The following is a 19,743-nucleotide window of genomic DNA, read 5'->3' on the forward strand; positions in this document are numbered from 1 at the left end:
CTTTGTAAGGAGAGACAATATTTCTCTGATTTTATAGTGTTTATTAATAGAAACCATACATAAAAGCCTGTCTCCCTAAATCAGTAGAAATCAAAAAGCAGATAGCTTTCTCTCATACATTTTTTTTTAAATGTATCCTGAGGCTATCTTTAGCTTCTTCCATGAGGCTTCCATCCACAGTCTACCATCAGGTGACATATAAAAATGTTAATTCTACTTTTATATTACAAAGTGAGCCAGTTGGCCTTGGGCTTGACTCTTCAGGGAAGGGTAAACCTTCATGTATTTCTTTTAAGGCAGATGTGATTCTGTCAGATCATTTCTAGTGTAAATAACTTAACTGGTTCCAGATGAAAGAGCTTGTAGGATCACTGTTTTCTGGTACAAGTACATTTTCAAAGAGCTAGGAATGAGGGAAGGCAGAAACACTTGCTGCTGGAGTCTGGGTTGTCTTAGGCAGTGAAGACAACCAGTGACGTCTACATGGGCCTTCAAATTTGCTGAATCCAGATCATCTTCACTCTCAGATCTATATATAGTTGATATATAGCTGAGCATGTCTGAATATTTCCCTCTCTATGGGTTCAGATGTGTCGACATCCACCCTGATACATGTGTCCTTAGGCTGATCATAGCTATAGGTGTGTATGTAAAGTGAACACTTTTGTAGCTCTTCTTTCTTTTTACTTTGTACGTTCCAGAAGCTTTGTGTAAAAAACTATGGCTCTGAGTCTTGAAGTCCTTATCAAGCTAAAACTCTGACTCATTGATGACTCAAGATAAGGTGACACACTGTTCTCTTGGATAATGAGTGCATACAGTGTAGTCTCTGGGAAGAACTCTGCTGAGTTAAGTATGTCCTTCAGATGATCTGGAAGAAGGGATGTGATAGTACAAACCAGAGATGGCAAAGATCTTCTTTAAGGAGGAAAAAGAAACAAACAAACAAACAAAAAACAAACAAAAAACAAACAAACAAAAAAAAAACCCTGTTTGTGTCTTAAAGCAGTTATTAGGATGATGTTGCAGTAACTCACATTTTAACCTCTGTCAAGTGTAATTTTTATTAATTAAAATGTAACCAGGCAGCAATTATAAATATGCAAATTCCTAGTACTTCCTCAGGTTGGTGAAAAAGCAAGTAAATGGGTCTCATGGCAGAATCATTCTGTATTTCACAAGTAATGCTATACTGGGATATCTAAAACACAGCACTCACTACAGGTTAAAGACTTGATCTTCCATGGAAGTCTTCTGTGACTTGTTTCATCTCATTCTGCTCATGTTACAGTACAAATGGGAACTCCTCTGAAGCAATTCACACTTCTGTTTTGCACCTGAAATCTCCACAGACCTGTGGGTTGGTTCCAGGGTCAGAGAAATGGCCTGGAGAAGTGGTTATTTCCCTTGTTATGTCCTCAGCTTGCCACAAGATGACAATGTTTCAGAACTTTGACAGCTAATAATACCAAAGAGATGGTTATATCCTTTTAGCTGACTGCCTAGGCTTTGTTGGTGTCCACAATGACTGTGAATTTGGAGTGCTAAGTGGGATGTGATGTTATATCTCTACTCTCTCGATTATAAAAAAGACTGACAGCCCACTGAGGTGCTGTTATATTGGATCAGCTGTCAAATAAAGACATGCTAAAGCCAGCGCTCGCCTTGCACCAGTCGTCTGGGGCAGCCTGCCATGTACCTGATCTGTCCACAGGTTTCTTTCCAGAGGTCCAAAGACAACAGGTTGAATTTTACTGACTGTATCTGTTTTGGAGTTGCTGAATGAAACATTGCCTGCCATATAAAACAAAACATATCTGGAGATCAGGCAGCTGCAACATCAGATTCACAACTCTTATTTTTATTTAAGTGGTAGTTCTTTCATTGTTAATATCCCTTGACTATTAAATGACAGTTCTTGTGCTCCCTTTCAAAGAACAGAGACTGAAAGGTTGACAGCTTAGAAACAGAAGATGAACATAAAGTAGCATATAATGCAGTATTTTTGCTACTTTTGACTTGACTCTACGTTACAGATGCTTGATTTCTCTACTGAAGCTTTATTTTTTAATTTTATTTTTATTTTTTCCTATTATATTGGTGAGCTTAGAAGAAATGAGGCTTGCATTTATTAAGAATTATGCTACTTAGTGTTTTGACATAAACCTCTACAGAAATATGTTTAAAAGTATACACATTTAGGAGATTGGAAAATAAGAAGTGCTAAAAAAAATATCCTACTAACTCTTTGGTTATAGGTCTTTATATAGCTGTATGGAAGTATATTTTCTGTGCTACTACTTATTTTTAGCTTCTGTTTATAACATCTTACTATCAAAATAGCATTTCTATCAATAATTTCTGAAAGGTTTATAAAGCCTGGAGCATCACTTCATCTCTGTATGCCCTCATCATCTCTTCCATAAAATGCAGGTAATAATATTTGCCTCCTTTTTTCTCATATGTTTCTCTGATACTGGTATGACAGCTTACTCAGGTTTGCTTGGTAATGTTGAAATAAAATCAAATGATTTAGGAAAACTTTTTTTTTCTCTCTTTTTTTTTTTTTCTTTTTTCTTTTTCTCTCCAGTGAGAAACAATCTCAAATACTAAAAATAAAAGGCAGAAAAAAATCTTAAATTGCTTAGGAATTTACCTAAAAGTTAACTAGAACTCTGCTAATAAATCCCCCAGGTTTTCAGTAATTTTTCTGTGAAGGGAGGAGGCATTAATCTCATATAAATTTAGATATCTAAAAGTTGTTCATCCAGTCTGAGCTAGTTGCCTGGCTTGCTGTATAGTCAGCCTGTAGGCAAGTCTTCAAGGTAATTTATCCCGTGCATCTTAGATACTGCTCTTGAACCAACTCCCAGTACAGCTGATATTCATTTTCCACTAACTAAAGAAACAGCTTTAAAAATTTGCTTAGACCAGGCTTATTTTTAGACAGCTGAAGCAAACTGACTCCTTTCATGACTAAACCACCCACTTAGCTTTGAAAACTTGAAACACATATTTTTTAGGACTCAGATATACTATATGGATAGGGTCTGCATTTAGAACAGAGAAAAACAGAATCAAAGAAGCATAAAGGAAGGAACTATTACACAAAGACATATATAAGCTTCTAGATTATAGCTGCAGGAGAAATATTTTTTCTATCTTCTGAAAAATTTTCACAAATGAAAAAAGTCATGTTTTATATTAGGGCAAAGATCTAATTTTCAGAAATTCATCAAAAGAAAATTGAAAGGAAGTTTGTTGTTTATCCATCAAAAAGCTTTATTGTAATTTTTTACATTAAACTCTTTCAATTGTAGATAGCTTAATAAAGTAGCAATGACACCAAAATGCCCCCCCCACCTTGTTTTGAAACAGAATACATTTTTTTTTTTTTTCCCTGGAGAATATTATTTTGACAATGTCTAGAGTACATTTCTAGACAGAGAAGAAAAACAACAACAACAAAAAAAAAAGGAATAAGCTTCTGTTAGAAAAAGTGTTAGTTTTGATGAACCAGGATATTCTGAGGGGAAGATGAATTTTTCTGACTAAAATTTTTCTGGCTACGACTGTCTCCTTTTCCAGGTGTACTTGGGAAGTCCAGTTTTGCATTAGCATTCAGGTTATATTTTGAATGGAACAATTTTTGCTCCCATTGAAATTCCCAATGGAATTTTGCTCCCATGGAAAGAAAAAATGATAATCTGCCTTAAGAAATCCTTGACAATTGGTAAAGACGGTTAAGAGAACAGTGACTTCCCTCATTTTGTTTCTAGTCTCTTCCTCAAGCATGTGCTGCTGACTATTCACAGACAGACTCTGTTCTCATCCTGAACAGTACTGTGTACTGCTCAGGGCAGAAAACAAACAAAACAAAAGAAAACAAGCAAACAAGCAAACAAAAACAACAACCAACCAACCAACCAAACAAAACCACCTTTGAATTCTCCCCATGTTCTGAAAAGCAAATGGAAAGGGCAAGAATTCCTGAGCCCATAGCCCTTCCCAAAATTTGTCCTGGGATGTCTTCATTCAAGATAACTGAATCACCAATTTCTATTTTTATTTATTTATTTATTTATTTTTTTCCCCCAAGCCTCAAGTTAGGACAGTTATCCTTGCTATTAAATAGAGGGATAGCAACACATTCCAGATGTCAGATATTATCTCTGAATGAGACATTCTTACCTAGCATAGTACTAAATTAAAATACGTAAGACTGTGAGCAGAGCAAATTTGAATCATAAATTTGATAGATGGAGAAGCCAGAGACTACAGGTATTACATATATTATATTAGGAGGCTCAAGAGAACTTACTCCTCCAGCTTTCCTGCTGTGTGTCATGTGATGGAAGAGTGGCCATGGGACAGTGTCACACCTGCCCAAACAGCAGCTCTCTCCATCTCTGCTGTGTAGAGGAATCCAGCACCTGAAAGTATATGTAAAAGTATCACAATAAGCTACAAGATCAAGTGAAGAATCAGCAAACACTAGTTATTAATTTCTGAATTACTGGCTTAGAAATAATCAGTTCTGAGACAAAGGCAGAGCTAATGTTTAAGTTATAGTTTGGCCATTTTCTACATATTGAATTTCCATATAATTTGATTCACTTAGATCTACTGACATCTACTTATCCATAGTGAAATTGAATCTACACAGTAATTTACTTGTCATGAAGCTATGTAAAGTAACTAAGGTTAGCTATCTTCATTTGCGCCTTTGAATAGACTCCCATTAATTGATTCTTTTGCTGTACTCTTTTAATTCTTCGACATATACATTAAGCCAGTTTTAACATACATAAGTCACTTAATTTATTTATTGAAGTTTATACGCGCTGCATGTAAGTTTACAGAGTCTAGAAAAAAAATCTGAAAGAACTTGTGACTCTTCTGAATGTAGCCAATTATTTTTCTTTTTTACTGCCCAGTTTATATAGTCCCTGACTATCACTTTATATGCTGCATTTCAGGATCTCTGCTGTTAAAAGGTAGAAATCTTTGTGGATAGTTAATAGGATTGTAGTTAGGTTAAGAGAAGGAAGGGTTTTCTTATACTCATTTGTTTTACAAGGCTGCAATTTACTTGACAGAAGGTGTCACTCTAGATTTAATCCAGAAAACAGAATTGGTCTGAAAAGATCTTATGGAGGAAAGACTGCTGACATACATGGTCTGTACATTTGCTTCTTGCAACTTATGTGCTGGAACACATAAGAAAAAGCTATTTTATACAGCCAAGGATTGAAGGACTCAGATACTAGCTTTAAAGTGCCTTCAATTACAGTGCCATTCATTTCCATATATAACATCCAGTACTTCAGCTCTAAGAAACTACCACCCATGGTATTGTGGCTTTCACTGAAAGCAACAGAAAGGCTGTCACCTGAGAAAATCTATTTAGTGGAGATGACATCTTCCATTAGCTGAGGATCAATCTGTCTGGTCTTTGCTCCTTCTGCCTGCTCTTTTAGTGACATTAAAGGATGCTGGTGTCTGAACACAGATGTGTTTAAAAAGCAGGTGTTCTCCTTAAATCCCAAGTCAAGTGAATATTAAGGACAGAAAATACTATGAGAAACTGCAGAATGATAGCTGTGGACACTGGTCTCTAAAGTGTAAAGACTGGTTTGATTTCACAAAGTATTTATCTTTTTACACCAAGGCTCACGCCATGACCCTGATATGAAGGACATGAGAATGTCACTGACGTGCCTTTCTGTGAACAGCTAGGAAAGATCATAGTGTGCCTACCTTTGCCTTGGGAGAATGGTCTGATATCAGTCTGATATCATAGAAAGAGCCAGCTTCCTCCAAGTGATACAGAAGGCTATCCTAGCTACAGAGCAAGGGAAAAACTTGTTAATAGAAACTATAAACTTGAAGGTTAAAGAAAGAAACTGCTTAAAATGAGCAAGGTCGCAATCAAAGAGTCCTATTTAACAGTTGGGGTTAGAGAAAGCTAGTTTTGATCATGGAGAAGAGTCAGAGTCCTCAGGCAGAGGCATGGCTTTATGACCCCACATAGAGCTATGCCCCAGGACCAAACAGGTTTTTCAGGTGGCAAATAAAGAGGAATAGGTCTTTTGGGTGTTATGTCTAACTCTTTTCCAAAGCATAATCAAATAGGATTTAGTTTTCTGCTCAAAATATGTCCGGGGATCTGTTTGCCCCATTGTCATATAATACACAGAATTTATCAATAAACAAGGTGTTATTGTGTGGCTAATGTTCTAAAAGGTGAAATGCTTAAATTATTAACCTACTGGGGTTTCTGAAAATAATGTCCACATTTGTACTACGAGCATGCATAGCTTGAGCTGAGATATTCACTTTTCCTCGGTCAGGATTCCTCTACCAAAGCATATGCTGCAGACAACAAGGTGGGAGGCAATGGTTCTCCCAAGAAATTTAAAGCATGCGGAGTCATTTTGATGGGGCAAAACAGATTGGCCTGGAAAGGAACAGGAAACAGGATTATTTGTTGTGGTCTCTCTGTGCATGTGTGAGACACAAGTAATAGAATAACTATGTTACAGTCTGCCATCATTACCTCCACTGCTCTTCATAATCAAATGTGTTTATAAATGGTAAGATACATTTTAAACATTTCTCAATATTACTTTAACATGAAAGCTGGAGGAGGAGGATGAGAAGGCAGGATGGGGGAGGAAGCGGGATTTCTCTTCAGAGACAATAATACTGTGGTAATTATTTTTGGTAGTGCAAGAGGGAAGAGACATTGAAAATATTACATGCAATCTAACACATAACTGTCACTCACTGTGAGTCACATCTGTCATTTTAGATGCAAATTATCTCCAACCCACATAAATACGGCATTCCCTAACTTTCTACTGCTGCAAATTATTGACATAAAGAAATGGAGTTCCATGTGTATTAGGACTTGTGTAATATTTTACTGGAGTAATAAGTCATTGCAAGTTTAATCACCCAAACTTCACTAATTATTACTTGTTCGTATGTCTCAGTGTGAGTTTTGCTTTTAGTTGGGGCTTAGGAAGGATTAAATCTACCATATCTTGAAGCTGTTTATCTTGGGTTTTTATAAAATATGATTTTTTGAATTGTTCTCTTGCTGTAAAATTCTAATGTAAGGTATTTCAGCATTCAAATTATATGCAGCTATTCAGGAGAATGTAAGAAGGGAAATTGAAGCTTTTGTTGAATAAAATAAAGACAACAAAGAAGAAACAAAGCCTAAAATGGAAATAACAAAGTATGGAACAAGATCTATCTCAGGACTGGCATTGGGTATTTTAAGATGCTCTGTACATCATGGTTTGTACATTTCAGCATTTCCAGGACACCCAAATCTCCTGATTACCGACTGAGGAAGATTAACAGCTAGAAGTTTCTTCCATATTGTCTAAAGCATATCCTAATTATGCTATAGAAGATTCTTATTGTCTGTGGATCAGGTAGAGAGAGAACATATAATAAATATATACTGTCTGATGACTCTGTACTAACATCTAACGTGACTGAAAATCCTGACCAGAACCTGACGGAAAAGGAATGTTAAGAAATTGGAAGGTTTCCTATATACCAAAATGGCCATTCAGGTTGTTTCATATTCAGAAATAATCATAGAATCATAGAATGGTTTGTGTTGAAAATTAGACCAGCTTGCTCAAAGCCCCATCCAACCTGGCCTTGAACACTTCAAGGGAGGGGACATCCACAACTTCTCTGATAAATCTGTTCCAGAGCCTGACAACCCTCTGAGTAAAGAATTTCTTCTTTATATCTAACCTAAATCTAACCTCTTTTAATTTAAAACTGTCACCCCTTGTCCTATCATTACACTCCCTGACAAAGAGTCCCACTCCAGCTTTCCTGCAGACCCTGTTTAGGTACTGGAAGGTCTCCCCAGAGCCTTCTCTTCTCCAGGGTGAACAAACCCAAGTCTCTCAGCCTGTCTTCATACAAGATCTGGGCTAAGAACAGTAGTGTGAGCATTTGTGGACTCACGTGGAAAATCAACAGTGAATAACAAAGACAAGATGTGATCTTGGGATCTTCAGGCCGCTAATGTTATTTCATCTTATTTATTTATTTATTTTACTGGATTAGTGCAAGAAAATGGAGAAGGGAAAGAGTTTAAGTCTTCTTTTTTCCATACAGCCTAGGATGAGAGAAGGGAAAGAGTTTAAGTCTTCTTTTTTCCATACAGCCTAGGATGAGTGCCATATTATAGTGTTGAGTGTAGAACAACTCAAGGAAATCGGAACCTTGCCAAGATGCATAAAAATATTATTTAAATATCAGGATATTAAGAAAGAGTTGCACTTTCACGCTCAGTCCATGATACTTATGGGTCAGTGTAGAAGAACAGAAACTAAGAAGACCATAATCCAGTGAGAATTAACAGGTCGGAATAAAATGCATCTCTTATAATGGGCACATGTCACTTTTTAAAGTGAAAAACATGAGTCTTCAGCAACTAAGTAGAAAACAGCTTTCTGCTTTCTCATTAAGATTGAATAAATTGAACTCTGCTGAGGTCAATAACAGTAGAAGGAAAGACATCAATCTATTTTTAAAATTTCTTTCTGTAATCTACATTCTTCCTTTGTGAATGTGTTTGGGATAGTGAAGACACGTCTCAGCTACTAAATAGTCATTATTTTAGCCCTAAATCTTGATTCAAATTTAAAAGTGCTAAATGCTGGATTATTATCCCTTATTTTCAGATGAACAAACTAATGCTGCCACACAGGCACTGCTTGCAAATCTACCCTCCCACAAACACTCAAAAACATTTTTATATGCATCCCTTCCTTGTAAGTTACAAGCACTGATTGAATTATTTCTGTCATCCATTTAATTGGTTTTAAAAAGATGTAAGTGTATTTTGCATCTGCATTCTGTCTGCACATCTTTTCATTTTGTTCTGTTGCATAATGTTTGTATCATCTGTTTCTGGTTTATGACTGGTTTACATTTGTTTTCTGCTCTGGATTTTTGTTTCATCATTTCATTGAGCCAGATTTCCAGTTACTTCAGTCACAGCTGAGACATGAGCACTCAGATGCTTCTTGAGCACACATTTAACCAATTAAAGACAATATTTTCCATTGGTTCATTAAGCAACCCTTGGGTCAAAGGTGAAAGAGTTGCTTTATACTTTTCTCTCCATGACAGTTTATATGAAAAGATACAGTATGGCCTCATCTTGAGTATCGCATCTGGTTTTGGGCACCACAATGTAAGAAAGACATAAAACTATTACAGAGTTTCCAAAGGAAAGCTACAAAGATGGTGAACAGTCTAGAGGGAAAGATATATGAGGAGTGGCTGAAGTCACTTGGTTTGTTCAGCCCCGAGCAGAGCAGGCTGAGGGGAGGCCTCATGGCGGCCTGCAGCTCCCTCACGAGGGGAGCGGAGGGGCAGGCGCTGAGCTCTGCTCTCTGGGGACAGCGACAGGACCCAAGGGAACATCATGGGGCTGGGACAGGGGAGGGTCAGGCTGGCTATCAGGAAAAGGTTCCTCACCTGGAATAGGCCCAACAGGGAAGTGGTCACAGCACCGAGCCTGCTGGAGTTTGAGAAAGATTTGGATAATGTTCTCAGACCTATGGTCTAATTTTTGGGTGGTCCTGTGTGGAGCCAGGAGCTGGACTCAATGATCCTTGTGGGTCTCTTCCAGCTCAGGATATTCAATGATTCTATGATTCTGTGATGTTTTCCATGGCTGCTGGTCCTGGATTCCCTGACTTCAGGAGGGCTCTGAGGTTTGTTTTTTGACTTCCATCACAGAAAAATCAAGTGGAAGTTGGTAAAAAAGAGAAGGATGACTTTGGATTCTTTGCAGATCTGATGCAAAGGCCAATATAATCCGTGGAGAGCCTCCCATCAGTTTCCAATCAGTTTCTATCATGACTGTATGATACTTTCTGGTAAAAATGACGAATTTCACTTTTACAACTAATGACCTGTATTAGGATATCATGGAGGAAGAACTAGTCCAGGGAAAACAAAACATTTCCAAAAAGTGCCTTCAAATGAAATGCAAACCTTTATCAGGTTCATACAATTCAGTTAACTACACTACCGAGTTGCAGAAGGAAAAGAGTGGAAATGCTAAAATTACAGTTTTACTGCACTTCTCTGCTCACCCAAAGAGTGGCAGAAGAGTGTGGAAACTTCTCAGAGACGGTCCTTGCAAGATTTCCAGAAGTGAGATATTCAAACACCTGTGAACTTTCCGGGGCTTTGGACACCATTCTGGCATAAAGACCCAAAGCTGTGGTTATTGGCAGAAACAGAAAGAACTGAGTCACCAAGCACCTGTCATTTCCAAAACAATATAGCTTCACGTTATGAATTAAAAGTCTGATAGAGGTAAGTAACCTCCTGAAATGTTTATTTAGATAAGAGTCCTGTGAACAGGCCCTGAGAAGCAATCACTGTTAAAATGGTGGATTTTATTACATTCAATAAAACACTTACATGTTGCAGAAATGACATCTCAGTTTTTCAAATAGCTAGAAATTGCTGAGCTTAATGGGCACTGGAGTGATGATATAATCACAGTTTTCTCTGGTGTACAGCCCCTATCATTTATTATTTCAACTACTGTACATTGGAATCCGCTTACTCTGACAGCCCTGCCTCACCACAGGTCAGCTTGATAGCATCAGCTGGGAATGGGTAATAACCAAACTGCAGTGACAGCAGGCTTGGCAGAGCTAACTTTAAAGGTAGAAATGAGCTTAAAAATACATAAAGAAGATGTGACAAAAATGTGAATTGAAGCAACCCTCACTCATCTATTGCACAACTCCATGGATTTTTGATTTCCAGATGTTTTACCTATCAGATATTCCCTGATGGGTTTCATTAAAATTCCAGAATATGTCAGTCATTCTCAGCTGCTCAGAGACATGGTATTGATGATATGGTGTGTGGTTGTTTAGCCATGGATACACAGAAATCTTCCTTTTTTTTTTTTTTTTCTTTTGAATACAGAAGCATGGCTGAGGGAATTTAGCAGTTCTGACCCTCAGATATTAAACAGTTAAACAAAATTTTAAACTTGTATGTTAAGACAATGTAAATTTTGAGGCTAAATACAAAGTTTTTTTTTTTCTTTTTTTCTTTTTTTTTTTTTTTTTTTGATACTGTGGAGGAAAGCAGAGCCTGTATGAGAAGTGAACTTCAGAAAATTCTGGTATATATTGGAAGAGTCTATTTTTTATTTTTTTTCTCCTGAGACTGTCTCTGCTGCTGTATTCACTAGACAATACACTCGATCAGTCTTGCTGTTGTTACCTTCTCTCAGGTGACCTACTTTGGCTTCCTATACAGTCAGCAGGGAACCAATCCAGTGGACAAATGCATGCTGTGCTGATGCCCACACTGCAGTGGCAGCAGCAGTGTCTGTGCTAAAGCCATCTCAGCACCTCCTCACCATTCTGTGCTGCAGGCTATAGTGTAGGCATGTTCAGCCCCAGGTAGCCCAAGTAAGACAATCTGCAGCCATTTCATATACAGAGTTGAATCCCAGGAAAATAGTACTGACCTGAAATGCATGCTATTGCTCACAGTCCAGTGTGATCTTGCTGCTTCACACTACAGCCCGAACAAGAACCTGTGTATTTTGGGCTAGAGGCTGTGTTGAGTAGAGGGCACAGGATGAGTTCTAAAGGTGAACTGAGTCTGGTCAGCTTTGTAGAGCCTCATTCAAGCTCTCACAGATATATTTGCTGAGCAGTTCTTGCAGAGATGAATGGGACCTCCTCCTGGGGGACACTGCTTGAGGGAAACACCTTCCTGATTTCGTTTTCATGCATACAGATACTGAGCTGGCTTTATCTCTGCATGCCTAAGGTCTTCCTCCTACATAAATCTCCTCCTTTCCTTGAAAAATATGTATATTTTTATTATTATTATTATTTGAATATCCAGATTTCTGTTAGTGGTGAAGAACTGCCTGCCAATGGTGATCAGGGAGAGTTTAGAGTTTGTAATGGAGCTGAAATAAGAACTAGATTGAAGGCTATGAGCAGAAATTTTTTGTTGCTGTCTATATAGTAACATCCCAGTTGGATAATTTTCTAAAAGGATCCTTAGGAGTCTGGATATTATTATAACAAGCTTCTGTTGACTTGTAAGGATTATACTTTCTGCTCCTACCATTTATGCCTTCTACAGTTTGTACCTGGTTACTTCAGTCTCCCCAGCCATGCCTAAGGCATTCTGTATTTTTTAATCTTTCCTCATAAGTCTGTCTCTCTCAGTCCCTTACCTCAGCCCAAATCAACCCAGTTCCCAGTCTCCCTTTCACAGCACATATATATTCTTGGCCATAAGGTACCCATAATGAATGAAAAATTCCAGATACAGTTGTAACAAAGCCACACAGGTAAAGAACTGTTTTCTCTCTACTTTGTGATTAGCAGCTTGTGTTCATTACTTGGATTTTATGTCCCTCCTTTGTCATATTACCTTGCAAATTCATGGCTAGCATTTTGCTCACAATTGCTCCAAAGTGCATATTGCTATTACTGCTTCCCAGGCTTTAATCTGATCATTGGATGCCTGTGTTTTGCATTAAACTCCTTGATAGGTTCTGGCTTTCAGTTTTTCAAGTTGAATTTTAATTTTTTGGCAGGCCTCTTGCCCTTCACATTCCTATTTTCTCTTTTACCTGTTCACATTTTTTCTCTTCTTTTCTAGAGCCTGCTTTATCAGAAGCATACAGACTCTGGGTATTGTGTTTTCCAGACTTAACTATTTTTAAAATCCTTGATGCCACTTTCCTTTGTTTTCCTTCATTCTACATCTGTCTCTTATCTGGTCTCTCACCTTGTTTTGTTTCAGTTGATAAATCAGTTTAGCCAGTGTATTTTTCTTTGTCTCCCTCAGTAACTTGCTTTACCGCATTTTTTCTCTGAAGAACAAGGCAACCTATCTATCCATCATAAGCATGTAAAATTCAAAATTCATTTTCTAATAAAGAGGAACAGCCTATTTGATATCAGTTTACCAGAGTCTGTATTTAAAGGCATCCTGAAGGGAAAAAAGTGCTATGATAATAATCACATACATTTTAAAATATAAAGCTATCTGAAACTATATGCATTCTGACTTGGTAGAATGAATACTACATATTTCTTTGATAGTCATTTTCATTTCTAAAACTATTGTTTTATTCTATTAAATCTCCTATTTAAAATAGTACATTCAGTCTTTTATACTCTCATACAAAGTTTAGTCAAAAAAACACACAAAACCAAACAAACTGAAAAGCAAGCAAACAAACTCAAAATAAGCACTACTTATAAGCCATTAAACATATAAAGGAATACAGTTGTTAGCATTAACATCTAGGAAAAAAAGTGTTTTTAGTAAAATATTTTCCAAATTGTCTTGACCTCTCTTAAACAAGATTCACATAATAGTATTTAATACCAGAATCTAGTATTTAATACCAGAATAGTATTTAATACCAGCTAGCAGTACCTACTGAATATTAGTTTGTAATCTCAGAGAGTTGGCACAGGTTTTATATCTTTGTTCCTCTATTATTTTCTATTTTTAACTTTCATTACAGTGACTCTGTTTCGGGCTTTTTTTTTTTTTCTTTTTTTTTCTTTTTTTTTCTTCCTGAAGGATAAGAATTCAACATCTAGTGAGACCTTTTGAAGCACAATCCTCCAAAAATTCATGCCAATCACATTATTATCTATTTTTCTCAATCAGAAATTGTTTAAAGGCTTAAGTAACAGCCCAGAGCAGCTCACAATTATCTATAGAATGGTGAAGTGAGCAGGTCATACAATACAAATGAGCAGGTGTACAACTCACCTGAGAATTTTAGAGAGCATGCAATTCTGTAGAAATTTCATGTCCAGTTTTGAGGAGATAAAAAGAAAATTGAAATAGGCTTCAAACTTTGGTTATGAAGAAATGGACACTAGAACTAATCCTAGAGCAAACTGGAGTTAAGTAATGTAATTACATCTTAGCAGACAGAAAAGAACCATCCTGCCTGAAGCTGTATACAAGACTGACTGTCAAATATAGGGCAAGCTTTGATAGAGGTTTTCTACTAAAACCAGCACCACTCTATAGACAAGGTAGAAGAAATAAAAAGCAAAACAAACACACACACACAAAAGGAAAAATAAAATAAAACAAACAAATAAACAAACCCAACAAAGCATGCAAAGTAAAGAGGAATAGACTACAACTGATTTTACTAGGTTTTTAATTAATGAGAACACAGGAGATCACTAAAATGAGTACATTACCTAATGGCAAATTAATATTATATGCTGAAACATCCCACAAGGGAAGAATTGGATATGCTAATATTGTATGAAAGAGATTGCCACTGGCAAATATTTCACTGTAGAGAGTTCTACATTAAGTATAAACTCAAAAAAAAACCCCTCTTAATATATGTCATGAAATTTTAATTGCCTAGATGTTACTAAAGCAAGATAAAAGCTTGATTATACACCTTTGCATCCTTTTGATGGTTTTTATTGACCATTGATCCAGAATTGTTTTTAGAACTGCAATGCATTACTGTATGAGTAATAGAACAGACATTTTGTGGTATAAAGTTATAATTCCCAAACAATAATATCCTAAACTGCTATTGGCCTAGGCCTGTCTGGATGCTTCTTGCAACACCCTTAGGGGATATTTGGCTTCAAAATTCACTTTCCTCCCATTGGTTCAATAGTACTGTCTGCCCTTTGGTAACATTCAGGCTATTGTGCAAAATACACCTGTTGTTTTCACTAATGTGAAGGGATCAGATGGGAATGGGAGACAGTACTGGATCTGAAGTTTGATATGTTTCATTACAGTGCTTCAGTACTTTTTATTTTTTATTTTTGTAAAATATACATTGTTTATTTTGGCTCTTTTATTATTCTTTTTTTTTTTTTTTTTTTAATTTATTTTTTAACACTGCAACATCCAAAATGTAATTGAATGCCTTTTCCCAAATGAGAAGAAGAGGAAGGAACTTCTTTAGTTTTGCATTTTGGACTTGGATAAATGTTTACTCAAGGAAACTGTATCCAAGTCTTCATATTTTGGCCTATGACTGTTTAAGGTATGAACAACCAACATTTACATTGTTCCATTCAAAGCCATAAATCTGCTTGGTTTCACTGAAACATTCACTGACCTCAGTAAACTCTCTGGTGAATATGATTCAACATTCATATTTATAAAGAAACCTGAAAATAGCGGGATTTGATGCTTCCTTGGATTGAAGTCATAAAAACAAAAAAAAAGGAGGGGTGGAGGGAGGACTCTGCAAAAGGTAACTGCAACAGAAAGACCTGTATAAGACCCATATTTTCAGGCTCTTGGTTTGTATATGTTGATGTGGGTTGTATGAAACAGAATAATATGGCAGATTCTGAATGTTATTAGTAAGTTATTATAACCCATGTTTAATTAGTTCTGTTTCTTCAATTGGAGACAATTAAAACATTTTTGGTGATTGTGACCATTTATACTGAATGGCTGGCTCATAATTTTCTTTGGTTGACCAGTTGCCAAATGAAAGATTGATTTCATACCTTTACACCCCCTTGAAAATGAGCAAAATTCTTTAAATTATTTGTCAATGCTTTTGTCCTGACATATGATGAGATCTGGTTTGATCTTAATGTTGAAGATGAATAAAAAGACAGAGGCAGGCCTTCAGCTGCTGCAAACTGGCACTGATCCACTTATTTCAATAAAGACCAGTGTTTTCAGCAGAACTCAGCTGGGTTTATAGTTAAGTTGACCTATTCCATCTGTGGTCTGATTCTTGGTTGCCTTGCAGTCAAAATCAGGAGTGTTCCTGAATATTTGCTCACTCTGGAAGCATCAAGTATGTAAATGAGATGTTTCTCTTGTGTTTTGAGGGGAATTTCTGAGTAATAGTTTCATATTTGTGCTTAGTTACTTCAATTCTTTATTACTGGCTCCCTGCTATTTAGCATATTCTCTTCCATGATAGTGTTTCTTTTGTGCTGCTGCTGGTTTCATTTTCTTGTCTTCTTGTTGTTCTCTTGAAGATGATATCTGACAGCTCACTGCCTGGTATTTAATTGTTTCAGACCTTCTGTCTTCCAGGTAATGGCCTGAGTATTAGCAATCAGTATAAACTTCTCAGAGACTTACTAAATAATAGGAAAACCTGCAAAACAATGACTTCAAAGCTCTGAATCTTAACACTTTACTGAAGATTTTTCTGAGCAATATAAACAATGTATCTCTTTTAACTTCTTGATTAAGTACACTTAAAATAACTTATTATATTTTACATGCATATGGAGAATGCAGTATTTTCCATTTCTGATTCTACACTCAGTAAAGCATGATGTCACAAAATAAATATGGTCAGAGCAGGAAGTCTGGCAATATCAAAATGTGTGCTAGAACTGTATATAGAATAGGACTGGAGGAAATTCAAATCAATCATAAATATATCATATATATATATCATATATATATATCATATCATATACAATATCATATATAAGGCTGTGACCTCTTTTGGTTTGTAACCAATGTAGAAAATAATCCTAATATCTCTGGTCATGTAAGTGCATACAAACTAATCCTGAATTTAATAAGTCATTGTCAGATGCAGCCATGACATTACCTGAGAAAGCATAGGGTAATTTCAGTTCTCTGAGTGTTTTCTGTGCCAGCTGGGATTTTGTTTTAGTTAGTACTTCACCATGGCAGGAAAATGTGAACCCAAATCTGTAGCATCAAAAACTACCTGCAGGGACTCCTGTGCCAGGCTGTCTGAAGCACTTCAGAAGTATCTTTTTTAGTGCTGGAATGTTCAGAGTTGCTAACATAATTGGGACAAATGAAAGAAGGAAAAATGCTGAAGTAGCTGGATGAATTCTGCATACATTTATAAGAATTAATGGGAAACAAAACAAAACAATTGGCAGAGATTTCAACAGTAACAAAGAAAAGTGAAGGTTATTGTACTTCAGAAAAGATGAATGCCTTATACATAGTTTGAGAAAGACAAAAAGGAAACACAAGTGAAAAAAAATAATGAAAGTAGGCTTGATTCCTGTGTCATGCTGTGTATTAGACTCAGGTTTAAGTCCACTGTCCTTGGCAATCCTTGACTGACTTGCCAGAATGATCACACTTTTGCTGGGGTCACACTGGCCTGCAGCTGCCCTGAAGACAACAAAGACTTTGAGTCACTTTGTCTTTTTCCCTACCCTCAGCCTGTGCCAACAAACAGTTTATCAGACCCAAGCACCTGGGCCTCACTGAACCTGAAATAAATGTGTCTGTGTCCCTCTGACATGCAGCCAGCACCCATTACCTATCTGATAAGCCATGTCACAGGCCAAACTAGAAGTTATTTCTGCCACCACTGTATACAGCAAGGAATATATGCAACTTCATGATTTTTTAAAATCAGAATGTTTTCCTGAATAAAATGATTCTGAGTACCTTCCAGGAACTGAATTCTCAGAACAGAAGTCTAAGTTCATTCAATGTGACCTTCACATGAATCCACAGACAGGCTGGAATCCAAATCTGAAGTTAGCTTCCCACAAGTGGATGGGTGGGGCATGGTCCATTTAAACTGTTCATGTAAAAAAAATCCAGACAGAAATGGTCTGCATCTTCTCAGGTCTTGCCCATACTTGTGCTTCTTACAGGCTGACAGAAGTCCAACCACCCTGCTGTTACCACCTCCTGAGCTATGAATGAGGCTAAGCATGGAAAGTGTACTGTCTCATGTTGGACATGTTTTTTTGAGGGATGGAGTTGTAACTGTACTGGGGGAAGATGTAAAATAATCCAAGTTAGGAACATGCTATATAACATCAGGAGTCCTACTCAATGCATTGTTACAATTATCTACTTTAAATGGGAAAAAATAAGTAAAAGTGGGATTTGCTTTGAATCAGATAACAGGTGGCAGTATTATTCTGAGCTGATGTTACCGATGCAAATACCCTAGAATATGGCAAACAAATGTCTAAAAAATCAGTATTTATAAGGAGTCTGTAAGTATATTGACTACATGGGGATTGTTCTGACTGCAGATGTATGGGGAGTGCATCAGGCCCACATGTTCCCTTACAGTTCTCCTACAGCAATGTCTTTCATCTTTCATCCCTGTGTAGATGCATCATATCAATGGCATAGCCAGTATTCCTGCAGGTGAAGCATAGGCTCACAGATAAAATGTCTCTCTCTTTTCCGCCTGTGCAGCAGTCATTCAGTCAGGTGTGTAGTTCATCACATTTGTATTCGTGGTATGGGTTATAAGCACAAAAAAATGCCAGAGTAAATTATTCAGGTGTTGCCTCTGCCCATAAAATGATGGTCACTCTTTGAAAATAAACTCATGGAAAGCAGGCTATGTATAGAAAGCCATTTCTTTGATGGATGTTAGCTGCAGGGGGAGGATAAAACAGGCCCTTACCTATAACTCTGTAGGGTAATCATTCCTGTAAGTGAAACTTCCTACTGTAATCGCACAAAGACTGGAGCACTGTGAAGGCAAAATCAAAATGCTAGCAGACAAGTTGTCCTCCAGTTTATTAGGGTTCCTTCCCAGGAGGGCTACATTCAATTATGTTTTTCAGTGGTTTGCCAAAAGAGCTTCACAGTTAAGCCAGCTGAGTTTGCATTCAGATTTTCTGCTTTAAGTTAGAAATGTCTTGCTTTTCAAAGCTTTCCAGCTGACCTGAAGTGGCATGCTAACAGTACTACAGCTAATTGAATATATATCTCATTTTTCATTTCTGCAGTTTTTACAGACCATTTCCTCATTAAAAAGGTGAGTGTTTGTACAGGAGCAGACAAGAGAATTAAGCAGCAGGAAAATCTCTCTGACAAGACATTGTCTCTTTCTTTTGTTTTTTGAGTTTGGCAGCTGGATACTTCTGTTAACTCATATTTATCTTGCACTAACATAATAATTGGGAAATGACTACTTTGCTTCAGTAGAAGTATCCTGCAGTTAAATGCAAGAGAATTGCAAGAGACTATGTTTTCCTCAAGGCTGTGCTCTATTCTGTTTTTATAGTGCCATTTGTATATATATCCCAATAAAATTTAAAGAGAGATCTGTAACGATCATCAGCAAAGCACAGCTCTGCAAGGACTGAGGACAGTAAAAGATTCAGATAATCCATGTTATAAAAAGAAGTGCTTATACTAATTAATCAGTGCACATACCTCAGATTCTGGTGTTAAGTGTTGCAAGAGTTCTCAATGAAGGGCACCATTTTGAGTTGTACCGTTTCTTTCCATTAAAGAAAATGATCACTTTCAGACATTTAGAAAGTGAACCTGGGAGGTGTTTTTTTTATGCATCACAGAAGAACGCCAAATATTAGTATTATGCTCAATGTTCCTTTGCAGTTCATAATCCCTTGAGCCATCTAGTTCATACAAACATCTGCAGTAAAAGTGTACATAAGGCCAGGTACATGCTGGATTTGGACAGAGCTACTGTGTAGGCCTGAAAATTAAATAAGCTTATTGAAGTAGAATAGATATTGCTGTTCAATACAATTTATTGAATTAGAAAATAAGCTAGGTCTCAGCATTTTTTGAAAATGTAAGTTGATTCCTGTACAACAATAGATGCTATGCTGACTCCCACATCTCATCTCCCAGATCTCAGGTGCTCCAAACATTTTTTTTTTTTTTTGTATTTTTATATATTTAGCCTGATTTTTTATTTTTTTT

At 36.8% G+C, this 19,743-nt stretch overlaps 1 long non-coding RNA gene across 1 annotated transcript in view; it reads left to right on the forward strand.

Moving 5' to 3' along the window:
- The window catches only part of LOC311431702, a 163,150-nt gene that overhangs the window by 12,904 nt on the left and 130,503 nt on the right, over window positions 1-19,743 (forward strand). The window lies entirely within an intron of this gene.

This window comes from Aythya ferina (assembly GCF_964211825.1).
Source record: "Aythya ferina genome assembly, chromosome: 2".
Lineage (NCBI taxonomy): Eukaryota > Metazoa > Chordata > Aves > Anseriformes > Anatidae > Aythya > Aythya ferina.